The 16,781-nt window shown below is 42.9% G+C and overlaps 1 protein-coding gene and 1 pseudogene across 1 annotated transcript in view; both read right to left on the bottom strand.

The window, feature by feature from the left end:
• The window catches only part of SPON1 (spondin 1), a 282,260-nt gene that overhangs the window by 222,554 nt on the left and 42,925 nt on the right, over positions 1–16,781 (bottom strand). The window lies entirely within an intron of this gene.
• On the bottom strand, positions 7,444–7,917 carry LOC118928632 (eukaryotic translation initiation factor 1-like; annotated as a pseudogene).

The raw sequence follows: 16,781 nt of genomic DNA, 5'->3' as shown, positions 1-16,781 counted from the left end.
CAGATGTGCTGCCCTCTGCACCCGCCCTGGCACAGCCCTTATCACCCTGGATCCTCACCCCTCAAGTGCTCCTTTGCCCCCTTGAACCTGAACATAGAGCCACCTGGGAGCTTTGTGAAAACTGCAATGCCTGGGCCCTACCCAGCCCAGCTGAATCAGAAGCTCTGCGGGTGGGGCCGGATAGCAGGACTTTCTGTAAAGATCCTGGGTGATTCTGATGGACAGTTAGGATGACAACCATCCTGAGTCTAGTCCACCATACCTGCAAGCAGGGGCTGGGTCTACCTGCTCATTTTTGTGTCACTAGCACCTAGCACTCTACCCAGCCCATCACAGCCACTTAATTGATCTTTGTGGAGTGAATAAATGAATTAATTAAAATTGAAGAAGCATTACTATTCCTTTTCTAGTGAAGAGGAAGCTGATTCACGGAGGCTGGCCCACAGTGGCAGAGTAGCTGGAAGAGGTGGAACTAGAGTGTAAGCTCCCCGGGGGCAGGGACTGTTTCTCTGCTCTCTGTGTTTCCCAGAGGTGGGTCTGAGGACGGGAGCTCAATGCTTGTGCACCAAAGAAATGACTGCCCCTGGTCTCTCGCACTTTGAAAATCAATCTCTTTCCACTGTATCTTGCTGTTGACCCTGCCTCTACCATTATCTTTGAGGCTTTGCACATACCACTTCTCTCTGGATCTGTTTCCTAAAATGAGGACGGTGGGTAAGATGGCCTCCAGGAGATTCCTTCCAGTCCTAACCACAGTGGACTGCCCTGTCTTACTGACATTATTACATTTAAGGATATAAATCCAGCCAGGATGCCAGCACCTTCCACATAGCAACACCTTCCTATTGGTCAGCAAGTCCCCAAATAACTCTTTCCATCTTTTTCCATAGTTTCTTCCCTCCTTCCTACCTCTCTTTACTTTTGCCCGCCTTTGGCAAATGTTTGCAGTAGACAGGCTGTGGTCAGCAAGAGCTGGTCTTCATCTCCTGGTCAGCCCTTGCTCCAAAGAGCAAATCCAGAGCTGATAAATGTGGTTACTAATTTATCATCCCCCAAATTCAGTTCAAGAGAAAAGCATCACTTTGTTGATGTTGTAGCAGAAAGGAAGAAAGTAACTCATGTTTGTTAAATGTCTACTACCCGCTTGCACTTCATTATATTATCTTATTTAGGCCTCACCTTTGACTGCCTGTCAGTTGTGCTTCCACAATATTTCTCTCCAGCAACCTAGGGCACCCAAACGCCATAAATCACAGCATCAGTGTCCTAACTTATCTCTCTGCTTCCATACTAGCCCCTATAATCCAATGTTCCCACTGAAGCCAGAATGCATATTTGAAATAATAAATTAAATCACCTCACTTCCCTGTTTACAGGCTTCCAGTGCTTTCACTGCACTTAAATCCAAACTTCATAATGCCAGCTGGCAATTCCCCACCTGATCTAGTCCCTGCCAACTTCTCGGACATCACCTCCTGCCCCTCTTAATCTTATCCACTGTGTTCCCATCTCGTGAACAGGCTCCATGCCAAGGACTTTGGTTGTTTCCATCCTACATGATCCCACCCATGGCTCTCAAAGAGTTAGAAAGGAAAAGAAGGAGGAACAACTTTAGATATGCTTGAGGCTTCCATGGCAGCTGGTGTTTCAGGTGAGCCAACAAGATCCTGCTTTTGGCTTTGCTCCGCACCTGTTTGCTCGGCGCACTGCTACAGGGAAGGTAGACAAGCAACTCACAGCATTCCATGGATAAAGTCAAATGCATATGCAAAATGTGGCCACGAACCAAATACTGCCTCCTTTGCACCTATTGAAATATTTCAGGAATCTATAACTCAGTTTTTTGATGGTCAGGGAACAAGTGTTTGGGAAAAAGAAACTAGAATTTACTGAGCTATGTGCTAGACCTTTAAACCTGATTTTGTTTACTTAGCAGAACAACCCTAAAATGGGTATTATGATCCCATGTTACAGAGAAGGAAACGGAGGTTCAGGGGAGTTAGTGATTTCCTGAGGAACACACAGCTTTCATAATAGAGAGAGCCAATATTCTACCCAGCTCTATCTGATTACAAATTTCAGGCTCCCTCCTCTACCCATCACCTTCCTTTACTAAGCACATCCTGTGTTTTCCTAGCAAAAACCACCTCAGAGTAAACAACAATGCATGGGTAAGTAAGGATTAAGATATAAAAGTGAGAAAAGGCTGTTTTCCAAGAGCACATTTGAAGTCTCTATTTACCTGTGCTAATTATAATATCTTAACAATAAGCTGCTGTTAAATATTCATTAACTTGGATCCTAAGGGCCTGTACTTGGGAGCTCAGTTGGTTGATGTACTGAATTTGTAATTGTACTTGAAAATAACCAAACATCTTTTCTCCCAAAGCATCCTACAGTTAAGGTCGGTAACCAATTCAAAATGACCCCCTGCTCAATTAGCACTCTGCCTTTTCTTTTATTGTTTGGAACTATAGGGTCAAACTTTAAACTCTGACACCTGCTGAGCCCCACATTGGGCTTCTTTCTGGATGTGTGTTGCCAAGAGAACAACCCTGCTTTTAACAACAGAAACAACAATCGATGCCTGCACAAAGACTTAAGGCCAATGGGAGATGTGGGTGAGTTGATTACATGCTTAGTTCTTTGTTCCTTATACATCAAGGGCATGGGGATCAGTGAACTTTAGAAATTCAAGTCATACTACATAAGAGAAAGGGGCTTTTTAGGGATTCAAAAAATGTTCTCCTACAATTTCATTTATATTGGAAATATCCACACTGTTGGGTCCCTGGAGGAAGGAGCCAGCACCGGAGCAAGAACTGGGAGACACGTACTCTGGGAGGAGCTTGGGGGACATGCTTAACTTTTCTGGGCCTTTGTTTTCTCATGTAAAAATGATTCAGTGGCACCAAGTCTCCTGTAGCTCCAAAATACGTGGTTGTGCTCTCAGATTCAGCCTGTTCGGGAAGTGCTGAATGGAGCCATGGATAGGCTGCCAGGGTTTTGGGGCCTGTTTTCCTCTCATGCTGTCCAGGTCCTAGGAAATAGCATCCATGCTGACGACTGACAGCCCTCAGCTTTGAGCTCTGCTCCATTTACCTCCTCCCTGTGGTCACCTCAGGGCCTTGATGGTACAGAACACTGCGTCTTTGAGATATTGGTCTAGGCAACTTCCTCCTAAATACAACTTCTGATTTTTGATTCATTCATTCAACAAATATTTATTGCCTGTTTGCAATGTGTCAGATACAGTTATGATATACAGTCTTACAACAAAACAAAAATGGCATCTGCCCTTATGTGACTAAAGTCAGCCAGGTGGAGCAGGTATTAAATACCTTTGTTTTTGTTAAGTAACAAAATTCATCAGAGTAAATTTAAAGATCAACTTGTTTTATTTGATGATTCATGAACTGGGAAGCATCCCATTTTGCCAATAGACAGGAGTTCCACTAAGGAAAGGTTTTTAAAGGTAGAGAGGGAGCAGAAGAAAGGAAATTATTGTTAGAGAATCCATTGTTTTAGGCAAGGTTGCCCTCCTAAGGGGAATGGAAAGAATCTACCAGTAAATTTGCTAGTGCTGGTCAGGAAATTCTACATTGACTGGTTAAAGGCTACATACCTGAGCAGAAGGCAGGCAGGGGGATGAAATTGCAGGGAGGTTAGGTATTCTTGGTTTGCTGAAACATGGTCATTAACATGAGTGAGTCTATCCTTGGGCCTGTGACTTTCTTTTTAACATTTTTAAAGGTAACAAACACAGAAATGCAGAAAGTAAATTGTGCCCATGATTCCACCTTCCAGAAAAAAAGCACTGTATAACTGTTGAATCATATCTTGTTGTTCTGTAACTTCATTTTTTTCTCTTAATATCCCAGACGTTTCCATATATATTTACCATATATTTTATATACCTGCATAATAATACATGTTGGACTTATTCTACGTACTTCATTTGTATCGACTCAATTTTTACCACAACTTTATGAGTTAGTACTACAATTATCCCATTATATAGCTAAGGAAACAGATTCCCAGAAAGTTTTCCAGAGACCTGAGCTTACACAGCTGGAAGGGCCAGAATTCAAACCCTGATTGTGAGGTTGCAGAATTTCAGCTCTTAGTCTCTGTACTAGTATTCATTGCCGACTTGTACCAGCATTTGTTTTAATTAGTCCTGGAGAATGGACATTTAGATCAATTACTCCTCTTATTTATTTATTGTTTTTGCCATTATAAAAAAAGGCTGCAATAAACACCCTTGTACCCATGTCAGCCTACAGTTGTCTAATTCTGCCTATTGGATTAATTCCCAGCAGTGGAATGCCAATATAAAAGGGATGAGCATTTTACATTTTGATGTACATTGCCAAACCGATAGAACGTTGGATTAATTTGCCCTCCCACTAACTGCATATGATAGAGATTGCCATTCTCTTCTCAACCCTTGGCGCCACTGAATCTGTTCTGGCAGAGGCCACTCTGTCCTTCTCACTGCCAAATCTGACAGCTCTTTACAGCCTCATTCTGCTTAAAGCTCTGCCACATGAACCCCTGCAGACACTTCCTCCTGGAAACTCTTCCTGGGCTTCTTCCAGGGCTCTACTTTGGCTCTCCTCTCCTCCCACTGGAATTTGAAAGCTCTTTCCTATATGAATGTCCTGTGTCCATGGAGTACTGGGTTCTCCTCCTGTCGTCGTCTTCTTCTAAGTATTCTCCATCTCTGTTTCTGCAATTTCTTAGTTGCAGGCCCAATAGCTGTTCCCTCCTTTATTGATAAAAGGATCCCCATCTTGTTCAATCCTTAATGTGTCCAGCCCCAAAGGATGATGAATCACAAACGGTCTAAGTGAATCATGGGTATCGTGTCCCCTTCCTTGAGCTATAGGTGACCACGTGACTCAGTTCTGGTCAATGGGACATAGGGGGAGGTCTAGGGGATTCTGGAAATTTCCTCTATGATTAAAAAAAAAAACAGAGGCTTATAGGGGAGTATTCCCCTCCCACTAGACTCATTCCCTCCTGTTTGGAACATGGTTGGTGAAAGTAAGATGCTTTGAGCCAGAGCAGCCATTTTATGGACCAGGAGAGAAAGGCCAAATGGATCACAGAGTCATGTGTCCAGGGGCCTGACATCACTGAACTGCTGAAAAGAATGTTGAAACCACTTATCTCTAAACTCCTTGCTAAAAAATAAGAGAATATACAAGAAAAGACAAGATAGAAGATATTTGGCTTTAAGAAACAGAAAACCCACAAAGATAGATGCATTATGATCAACCTAGCCTCATACCCTATGCCTAGATGGCACCAACCCAGGCTCCTCTCTTGAGCTTTGAAACCATATATAATAGAAATGAATGTTGATTTAAGTAACTGTTATGAGTGAGGAACTGTTCTAAATTATATATATTTCACTTAAGTGTCACTACAACTCTGAAAGATAAATGCTTAACTTCTATTATTATCCCCATTTTATTAATGGGACTCTGAGGTACAAAGGGATTAAATAACTGGCCCATGGTCAAAAATCTCCTACATGGCTGAGCTAGGACTCACACCAGGGCAGTCAGGTGTTTCAGAGTTCATATGCCCAAATACCACATCATACTGCCTCTCAGCTACCTGATGACTAAAGGGACCTCAGATTTAACACGTCCCAAATGGAGCTTGACAACCTCCTCTCTCAGATATGGGATCCTCCTTCAAACTCTCCCTCTTGATCAAGGCAGAAACCAGGGAAATCTCCTTACACGGGTGCTTCTCACTTCTCCCCCATGTCTAATCAGCTACCCCATGCTGACACTTCTACCTTCCAAACATATTCTGGATTATTCTGCTATGCCTGACTTACAGCAAATGCTTAAATGCTGGCTGCTATTACCAGACTTCATGATTGAACTGCTCCTGCTGGCTTGTTTTTTATCATCCAAAACCCTCCAGCACACTGAAGTCACCTGATCTATGGTCATTCTTTTACTGTGGGCCTTTGAATATATTGTCTCCCTTTCTGTGAATGTCCTGCATTCACTATACTCTCCCTAATAATTTTTTTATTGCTTAGCCCAAGAGTCTGTTCACTAAGAGGCCTGATTTCCCACCTCCATGAATTGATCACCCAGCATGCTCTGCAGATCTCCATTGCAGCCTGTACCATACTGCAGTTAAGCACTGGTTGCTTACCTGTTTCCCTCTGCAGCCAACCCTGCATTCCCAAACCACTCCTCAGGGGTACAATGCAGTATCTCAAACTCAGTCCCTTCCCCTCTCCGAGCCCCTGACTTCCTCTGTTCCTGATCTCAGTTACTCGTATCATTGAACTAGAAATTTCCAAGTTCTCTTTTAAACCCCACAGCAAACTTCTACCTCTAAAATGTTGTTTGAACCTGTTCTCTCTTGTGTATTTCCAAGTGACTACCTGGGTGCTTTAAGATCTTAGCCTTGATAACTTTGGCAAAGCAGATCTCTTTTCCATTTGGGACCTAGTAAGGGCTTTTTGCAGAGCTGAGAGGTAGACCTGGTTGTCTGAAAGGCACTTTAAATTTGAACGGAGGCCCTCTGCCTATTTATAGATTGAATATATATCCCTGCTTGGTAACACATTTTACCTCTTTCTACCCACAGATAAGCAAAAGCCTGAACTACTCTAATTAGTACCTTGCCCCAGGGTCATTTCACAAGAAAAGTGAGTTAAAGAATTCCTCAGTAGCTCTGGCAAATCTTAAAACCAAAAGAAGTTAATTAATCAGGCAAGTGATCAATAAACTATAACACCAAACAGCAGTCAATAACAGTGAGCAGCTCATTCCCAATAGTCCATGATTCATGAATGTGATCAGTACATTACAAAGATGTAACAAGTATAAACACACAAGGAACCTACAAATAATTGATGTAATTCTTTATAACACCCATTATCAGAATGTACATATTTTTCAAGATACTTAGCTAGTCCTGGTTAATTTCATAATTAACTTTTGCAATATGCTGAACAGAAGCAGAGTTTTGGTGAATGCCATTCTAGTGTCGAATTGTCAATATTTGAAAAGGCAGTATGGCCCCATGAAATACGCTTGGCCCTGCCTCTTCCAAGCATGGTGACCTTAGGCAAGTTGCTCAACCTTTGATTCTTCATCTGTAAAGTTTGTATAAGAACCGAGTTCTCTCTCCATTACAGGGCTATCACAGAGCTCAGGATGGAAGAATGAATGTGAACACGACTGAAGCACTCCTAAGTTATCTAGAAATGTAAGATGCCTTTTGTAGAGGAGCCAGCCTGTGTTCAAGCCAGTTAAAAGAGAAAAGAAGCTTTATTCATGGATTACTAAACAAAAATAATGATAATTAAGCTAATTTAAAACCTTTCAGTTCATGCATAGTCTAGGAACAGTGGTTTTTTGGGGGTTCTTTTCAGTTCACTGGATGAAGAAGTTACACTAGTCCAAGTTAAAAGCAGACCTTAAATGATTACATTATACAAGCTATGAGGTTTTTAAACTTGTAACAAGGGACAGAAGGGAAAGTTCACTCATTGCAAGGAGGTCCTCACTTAGGCTTCAGTGAGCCAAAAGCATTTAAAACCCAGGAACCTCCAGCTGGTCGTCCTCAGCCCATCCAGTCTCTACCAGAAACTGGCCTATATTTTTGCACTGGTCACCCTGTAGCTGAATGACTTCTCCATATTCTGGATATTCAGTTACAGTACCATTGCAGGCAGATTTCTTCTTCAATGCCTTCACTAGTTTCTTTTTATCTTAATCATCAGCGATCCCTTGGACAGTAGTAAGGGTTTTCCTGCCATTTCTCTGTTGATTTCTTAACATGGATATAATCCTCAGTGCTCGCAGGAAGATCATCACCCTTACTTGCATCAGCAAAAGGGTTGAAAGAGTGGAGGTTTTGGATAGCAGACATACTATGTGATTCCTTTTCCTCCCTGGGAATGGCCTGAGGAAAGTGGTGGTGAGAGAAGGTGGGGAGAACGACACTTACAGAAGCAAGGAGGGCGCTGCTGAGTCCTTGAAGGCAGCTCAGAGATTGGGCAATCGGTAATTTTTTAAAAAAAGACACATTGACACTGATTTTTAAAAGTTGTATGTTTCATTTCTTTCATTATTTGGCTCTCCCTATTAATTAACTAAAGGGGTGGGAATTTTTAAAAGTCAGTTTGTTTTGGCTTTTGTCTCAATGAAAATGTTTTAACAAAACAATGCCAGTATTTTGGGGTCCTGAATCCAGTTAGACTTAGCCATTTGTTCAGTCTCAACTCAAAAAGTGGTTTGTAATAGTTTCCTTAATAATTAATACTTCTGGAGAGTAAAATTTATTGCTCATTGGAACATAGAAACATGCGACATGTGCCAGGAGGGCCACTGCCAATGAAAATAGTCTTGACACCAGCACCAGATCACTCAAAAGTCTCCCTCTATGCCAGCAATCCATGGGCACCTGCAAAAGGGGATCTAAAGGCTGCCTTGCAAAGCTGCAATGTCCTATGTCCATTTTAGAAGCAAAAATCTGCTCTCAGCTGCTGCACAATGCACGAGAGTTTCACTGGCCAAAGGAAGGGCCTGGCACTTAGTAAATAATCAGTGTTGCCTTAACTGAAATGATAAAATGGCACATTACTGTCTGCAAAGATAAAAGTAATTGTGTGAGTCAATGTCAAGCTCCCTGACTTCCCCCAATTCAAGTCCCCAAAGTGCTACTAAAATGATCATTTAAAAATTATATTTTAAAAGTATTAATTTTAGATTAAACCAGATACCAGAGATCTTAAATTCTTTTTGAACAAGGTTGGGTCTGTATTTCTTTTTTAATGGGAGTATAAAAATACAGGAGGGAAAAACCCATACTCTGAACACTAGCTTTAAAGCACCCATTAGCAGTAAATGAACAGTATGTTTGGTTGACCGCTGATCAAATTTAGAGAAAACATAACCAATGCTACAGTTACAATGGCTCTTTACCAAATAAATGCGTGAATAAGGGCTGTTATTTTGGCATAAATGTCTACCTGATGCACATACTTTTTCCTTCTTGCTGAACACATTGATAGCACAATAGGACTTGGTCTAGTGGATCTGTTTCAACAGTTAAAGCTTCTCACAGGTTAGTGCATGTGGAAAGTGCACAGATCATAGAATAGCCTTCCTAGTTTCCTGAACCACTTAGGCTCTTGGCAGTTCAGTGAAATGAATCGTATTAAATGAGATAATGTGTGGAAAGTGGTTAGAACATAGTAAGTGGTTCCACAAAGAATAGCCATTGTTGTTACACCCACAGAGAAAAGAAAATTCTGGAAGCATTATTGGTTGGGTGCCTAGGAAGAGTAGTGTCTGAAGCTGTTAACAGGATCTCTCACCTTCCCTGCCTTCTCCTCCCCTGCCAAGGCATAGAAAAGAATCAGTCCCAAGACTGTATGGCCTCAGGGAGTAAGCTGTCAACTGCCTGGTCTTCTGTGGCCATCTGCACCTGACCCATGAGAAGAAGAGGCAGTGGCCTGACTCTTCAGAGACCCTTCCTGGAGTCCTGGCAATGTGTGAGTCATTTCCCCCAGCCTGCTATGAGCAATTCAGCTAAGGCAGGTAAAGCCACAGGGGACCCAGAGCCTGAATATTTCCTGAGAAGTGTCGGCATCCCTGAGTCCCTGAGCCCTGATGGTTGCACGACTTGCTCCATTCCAAGCAAGAGCTGGTTTAAACAACCAACATGGATGTGCACTGAGATAGTTCCAATATTCTCTTCTTCTTTCGCAGTAGAAACACAAATGCTTTATTACTCAGCTTAACTTTATCCACAGTTAAATGTGCAATCAATCAAGTCTTTGGGACATCAATTCACAAATTTTCAAAAATTTATCATGTTCATAACCTTACTAATTCCATTTATGGGAAACCATTGTAATAAACTGATCTAAAACATAAGAAAAGCTTTTCTGGTCAAAGATGGCATTTTCAAGCATTTATACTAGTGAAAAACAGGAAATAACCTTTGAGTTACACCTCCATGAGGAAAGGTAAAGTGGACTATGTTATGCATATTAAAAATGATGTCTCTACAGAATTCTGCTTCTAGAATGTACTCTATAGATATAAACATGTTGTTCTGCAACAGAGAAAAGGTAAAAAAAAACAGTCTATGCAATGAAATAGCCATTAGTAGCAACATCCACACAATGAAAATTTTAAATTTCATATACTTCTATACCTTTGTTTTATAAGTATGTACTATTTTTATGATTAAACTAATACTTTAAAAAGCTATTTAAAAAGACCCAAGTCACAGATCTGTGTGAGAAGAGGCAGGCCTCTGACCTAGTCTCTGGGAAGTATTCCCTGTGTACTGTGCCCCTCAGTTTGCAATTAGAGACATGGAAGGTGCTCCTCCATTTACTCCCAAAGACATGGCACGGATGTGCAAATGCCTGGTGCCTGGGACTCCACACCTCCCGTGCACGTTGATGCCCCAGCTTATCATTCTTCCCCTCTTGGACTGGAATCCTCCCAAACTCATCTCCACCAATTGATCAGAACTGACACACAAGATAAAACCTGCCATACTTCCTCAAATCTGAGATGCCAGTGAATAGAAGAGGCATCAATGATGCAATAATAGTTTTTCTGGGGAGAAGGAATCTTCCATTTCATATGTACATCAGTTGTACGGTGCATTCTGATTTCCAACTACAATGTTAAAAATGGGCATTTTAGAATTTGTGGAATTCTGCCACTGCCGTCCCTGGTCTGTGGTGGTCTCTCCTTTTTTTCTTTTTTTTGCAAGATGGCATTCTGTGCTTCTGCCACGTCACTTACTGTTAAGAGGCCACAACACAGACATGGCAGTGGACTGGATGCACTTAGTCCACTTAGCTGGAAGGAGAAGAGCCAGGATCCAGAAGTTTCTCACAGACCCACTTAGGCCAGAGGCAGCTTGGGTTGGGAGAGAGGCAGGAGGACTTGGGTCTCTCACACAGAGCTTCCCCCCAGCAGTAGTTCCTAACTTGATTACAGTCAAAAGCTTCAAAAGAATCAGCCTAATGCTCCCCTTTCTCTTAAACCCATGATGACTAGAAACAGGTTTTAACTTTCCTTCTTCTGTCTACAAACATCCAAGGGAAAAAACACTCCACGAGTTTGGAGTCATTGCTGTGTGAGCTTGAGCCAATAAATAAACCCTCTGAGTCTGTATCCTCATCTTTAAAGTATTCATAACACTTTTCTCATAGGTGGTTGGTAAAGATTAGTGCTGATAAGGCACCCAGTGTAGAGCCTGGCATACAGTGGGTACTCAGTAAATGCTGGCCATTACTAAGATAGTATGGTGGTGAATGGAGTAAGAAGCTAAAACGAATACATCTGCTAGGGGAGTGAGCTTGATCTGATTGGAGCCTAAATCTATAAATAATTCTTTAAATTACTGATATGTCCAGATATTTCAGAATTGTTTCTTACAACCTACCTTTCCTGATAATAAGTCTACTGGGCTCACTTAAAAATTTAATAAAGTGAGCTAGATTTCCCCCAACAGGGTAAACTGGTTGCTCAAGAGGTAGTCTATTCAATAGCAACAGTATGGCCTAAACAAAATTCAAGCAGCTTCTAAAACTACATTTGAGCTTCATATACCCCAGAAAAAGCCTACTCAGTATGCTGGCAACGCAGTGACTGGGACTTCGGACTGCAGCCACAATCCATCCGGGAGCCAGAGAATTTGGAGAAACAATTGTTACAAAGCTCCGTAGTTTGCCTGGTCTTTTTTTTTTTCCTAAACAAAATGGCCAAATTGGATTAATTTGCAAGTCTTACTCAAAAAGCAGCTCTAAAATGACTATCATTCCTTTACTAATAGAGTCAGAGTTTTTTAACTCCAATATCCCAAACTGGGATAGCAGCTGCCCCAGTGGGCGTGAAGGAGCGCAGGCTTGGTTTTCCTGTCTCTGAGCTGTCCCGCTCCCCGTCTCCCTCCTGATGAAACACATAAGGCTGCACAGAGGAGCTTAAAGAACAGGAAGCAAAAAAAAAAAAAAAAAAAGAACAGGAAGCAAAAGGGCTACCGACTCAGGAACCTGCACAATCTGCCTAAGAATTAGCTGAAGTGGTGAGCAGGGGCCTCTGGGGCTGCCTGGATCTGCATTCCCAGCCTGCAACTGATTCTGAAGGAGAAGCAAGCACGGAGATTCGTTCAGGCTGGAACAAACGGATTTAGTAACGTGTGAAATTACACTGGGAGGATGGGGTTGCTGTTAGAAACAGACCCACAGGGAATAGCTGTAAGAAATATCAGGGCACAGTCATCAGGGACCAGCAACTCCTCTCCAAGAAGGCAGGATACATAAATAGACATATTTAATATTTCCTAAGGAAGAGGACATCTAATACGGTCACTCTGTTGTTCAACAAACACATACTAATTAACTACCAAGAACTAATTTTTGTGCTGGGCCCTGGAACATCCAAGATGATTAAAACATGCTCTGCCCTCAAGGGGTTTGCAGTCCGGAAGAGTGAGGCAAAGAGGTACATACACATGAAGGGGAAATTCACCTGAACCATAGAAGGAAGCCTCAGGAGGGTGGGGCTTTGACTGAGGTTGGGGAGAGGAACAGGAGCAGCTTCACAGAGATGTGGCCTGAACTGAGTCTCAAAAGAGGACTCTCAGGCCCACCGACAGACTGGTCAATCCTCGTTGCTGCTTAGAAGGCTGCAGTACGTGGTGATGCATTTTTGGAGAAAAGCCTCATCCCCTTGCACACAGGATATTGTGTCTAGTGAGAAAATGCCTGGCACAACTAAGTTGTTCTTTAAGGGGGCAGGTGTAACTCTGGTTTCCAGGGTCCAAAGCTGGCCCCTATTTGGGGTAACAGGAAACAGTTCTGTGTGGCTGGTATCAGCCTCCCCATCTGGGTCATATGGCCCTGGGTGAAATGCAATAGTGGGGGTTGACATTGAAGGTGCCTGTCAGCATAGCTGTTTCTTCTCTGGCTGCAATCACTGTCGGCCCAAGGCGGCTCTGTAGCAGTGAGTGAGCAGGGCTGGGTTTGGGAGCACTAAGCAATGACCCTCTAGAAGGCTAACCAGTGAGCCCTGACTGGTGAGGAAGGGAGAGCATCACAAACTGCCTCCTGTGGTCTGTGAGGAAGATCTGACCCTCCACCATGTTTCAGCAACTGTATTAGTCCAAATAACCTGAACTTGTATCGAGCTCCCAACCCAAATTCCAACCAACAGCGAACCTGGCCAACTAAATTATCTGCTGAGCCCTCTAACATGTACAAAACTGAGCTGAGACTTTCCCACCAAACTCTCTCCACACCCTGCATCTAATCTCAACCCTGCCATTATTCCACTACGCCTACATTTGTGATACATATCTGTGGAGCTCCTATTTGGGTCAGGCAACATGAAAAGCACTAGGAATATAATGGCTGCCAGCATCACCTGATGGGAAAAATGGGCATTAAATTCATAGTCATCGAATATGAACACAACTGTAGCTGGGGAGTGTCCTACAAAGGAAAGACATATGTGCAATGAGAGCATAGAAAGGTGCTAAGGAAAGCTTTTCCAGGGAAGCAATTTGCAACACGTATGCTGAGGTCTGAAGACTGAGTAGGCGTCAGGTTGGAATAGAGGGTTAAACATTCCAAACCTTTATTTACAAAGGCCCTGAGGCAGAAGGGGACTTGGAGTACTTACAGAAAACTAATCTGTCTAGAGCCCAGAGAGCAAGAGGAAGGTGATGTGAGAAGGCAGATGAGTAGGGGCCAGACTTTGCTGGGCCTTATAGGCTGTTAAGGAATTTTTGTGTTCTTTCTGAAATTAGCAATAAATTGACTACCTTCAACAAACTTTTATTGAGCACCTACTATGTACCAGGTACTTTTCTAGATACTGGGGACACAGGGAATACAGCAGAGAATGAAACAAAGTCCTGACCCCTTGTTGTTGACATAGCGCCCCTAATTTGCACTGAAAGGAGCTGGGCAGAACCACTGTGAGGTGGCCGAAGGGGAGCAGGGAGGTCACTGTGGTCATCCAGGGACACACGAGGTAGACTGGACTCACACTAGGCTGAGAAGGAAAGAAGCTGGTGAATTAGACAGCTACTGAGGAGGGACTTTCAATAGGACTTAGTGATACATTAGATAGGGAATGGAGTTTTTGTTTATTGTGAGATTTTGTTATTTTAAGGGGGATTCATGAAGAGTTGTAAGGCTTGAGCTTAAGGGAAGGATCTAACTGGAAAGAAAAGACTAACTTAACTCTACAAAAGGGAGGAGGAGCTACTGGCCATTTAAGGTTCCTGAGAAGGAAGGAGAGGGTAGCATCCTGAGGTTATGTAGAGAACTTGGCCTTAGGAGGAGGGAGTGAGCATTCCATTAGTTTAGTAAGAGGGATGGTGAAGAAAGAGGCAGGTAGGTTTATGAACTGGATACTAACAAGGTAAAGAGTTCTGGTCCAGGATTCCCTTGTTTTTTTTTTCTTTCCACTATAGAGAAAGAGATAAGGTCATTTGGTAAGAGTCAGGTCAAAAGATGTAGAGAAAGGTGATCAATTAGAGGAAATCAGCATTAGGGCAGTGGGAAAGAGAAATTTCTGGAGTAATTTAGTCAGATTGCCAGGCATGCTGAGGGCCTTCCAAGGTCTATGATCATAGATGGATGTGTGTGGTTGGCAGAAAATATCCCCAGTATGCATTCACTTCCTACTCCCCAGAACCTGTGAATACAATCTTATATGGCAAAAGATGTGATTAAGGTGAGGAGGAGTTTAACCTGGATTATCTGCATGGACCCTAAATACAATCACATGCATCCTTAAAAGATAGAGACAGGAGGAGTTTGGAGAGATACACAGAGGAGAAGGCAATGTGAAGATGGAGACAGAGTCTGGAATGAGGCGGCCACAGGCCCAAGATGCCTGGCAGCCACCAGAAACCGGAAGAGCTGAGGAGCGGGTCCTCTGGGGCATTCTCCCTTAAATTCCCCTGAGGGAGTGCGGTCCTGCTGACACTTGCTTTCAGCTCAGTGAAACTGATTTTGGACTTCTGAACTCCAGAGATGAGAGACAACAAACTGCTGTTATTGTAGGCCACCAAGTTTGTGGTAATGTGTTAACAGCTAATGTCAGTGTCCCAATCTGCCCTGCAGTGTGACTTTGTCCAGGTGCAAGCACAAAGTCATCAAATGGACATGAAGACGAGGGATAAGGAAATTCTGGGTTAAGGCAGGAGTGTTACTAAGATGATGAGTTCAGATGAGGAGGGGAGAAAAGAGAGGAAAGAGCAGGAGGACTGAGCGACGGCTGAGGGCTCCATGGACTGGTGGCCCACCACCATGGCCAACCAAAAAGCCTGAGAGATGTACCTGCTCAGCCTTTCATTTGTTTCCTACACTCAGTGGTCAAGAACCATGGCCATGTGAGCTCCTGAAAGTCTCTGGTATTTGTCTCCTGATGAATGGGCCTCATAATCTGTCACAAGGGCTCTTACCACAGTGTTGTAACCAGCCTTCCTGCTGCTGGTCTTTCTTTCTCCAAATTTTCTAGATTAACCAGAGTTGTCTTCCTAAAATGCATATTTAATTATGTTGTTCCCTAGTCTAAAGTTCCTCAGTATCTCTTCCCCTTGTGGGCAAACATATCTGCCTGCAGTTGGATAAAAGGATAAAGTCCATAGTCCTAAACTGGCATGGAGGGGCATTTAGATTCTGGCTTTCATCAGTTTCATATATGCCCTAATCTATGCACTAGCAACCTGAAATTTCTTGCTATTTCCAGATCATAGCATGCTTTTCGATGCCTCCAACCACTGGTCACGCTTGTCTGTCTGCCAGTGCTACACTCTCCTCAGGCTTTCAGATTTGCCCACATTCCACACTCCCCTCATAATAATTGCTAATGTTTATTAAGGCCCAATGTGTTAGACAGGATGTTAAATCCTTTCCCTAGAGTTAATTCATTTGACTCACTCAGTGAAGTAGAAACTTCTATTATTCCCATTTTACAAGGGGGAAGAAGCAGACTTAGAGGCCACAGAGAGGAGTTATGGAATTAGGATTTTTCCCTGGGTTTCTCAGGCTCTAGAGTTGAACCCTCAACAATTATGGGACCCAGCAAGGAAAACACCACCTTTTGTGCTTCAGAAGCCTCTTTTGTGCTTAAGGGGCTGTGATCATGATTATGAAAGTTATGATAACTCACACCTAGGCATTTACCATATGCCAAGAATTTTGATTATCTTTACTGGTTTGACCTGTTTAGTTATTTCTGTTTTTCAGACAAACAAATGGAAACTGGGAGGGCTAAAGTCTCACTGCTAGCAAGAGTATAACAGAAATTTACATCCATGCTAATTTGAAAGTCACAATTTCAATTTATCCTCCATCTCAGCTCAAGGTCTAGAACATGGCAGTGGGCAACAAATGTTTAAGGGAACTATGAATGGGGGGCATTATCATGTGGGTGGTGCTTATGGCCATAGGAATGGGTGAGCCTGACTTAGCGTGTAGAGCAAAGAGAGGAAGGGTCGCAGGACTGAGTTTGGGATGGTGTGGCATTTACAGCAGTGCTCTCACTGAGGGTGATTTTGTACAGGGGACATTACAAAAGTCCGTAAACATTTTTGCCTGTCTCAGCTTGTGTGTGTATATGTATGTATGGGGGGAGGGTGCTACTAGCCTCTAGTGGGCAGAGGCCAGGGATGCTGCTAAACTCTCTTCAATGCACAGGACAGCTGCCTACAACAATTACATGGGTCCAAATGTCAATAGTGCCAAA

Source organism: Manis pentadactyla, chromosome 9, assembly GCF_030020395.1.
Source record: "Manis pentadactyla isolate mManPen7 chromosome 9, mManPen7.hap1, whole genome shotgun sequence".
NCBI classification, from domain to species: Eukaryota; Metazoa; Chordata; class Mammalia; order Pholidota; family Manidae; genus Manis; species Manis pentadactyla.
This window is presented reverse-complemented; position numbering and strand designations above follow the sequence as displayed.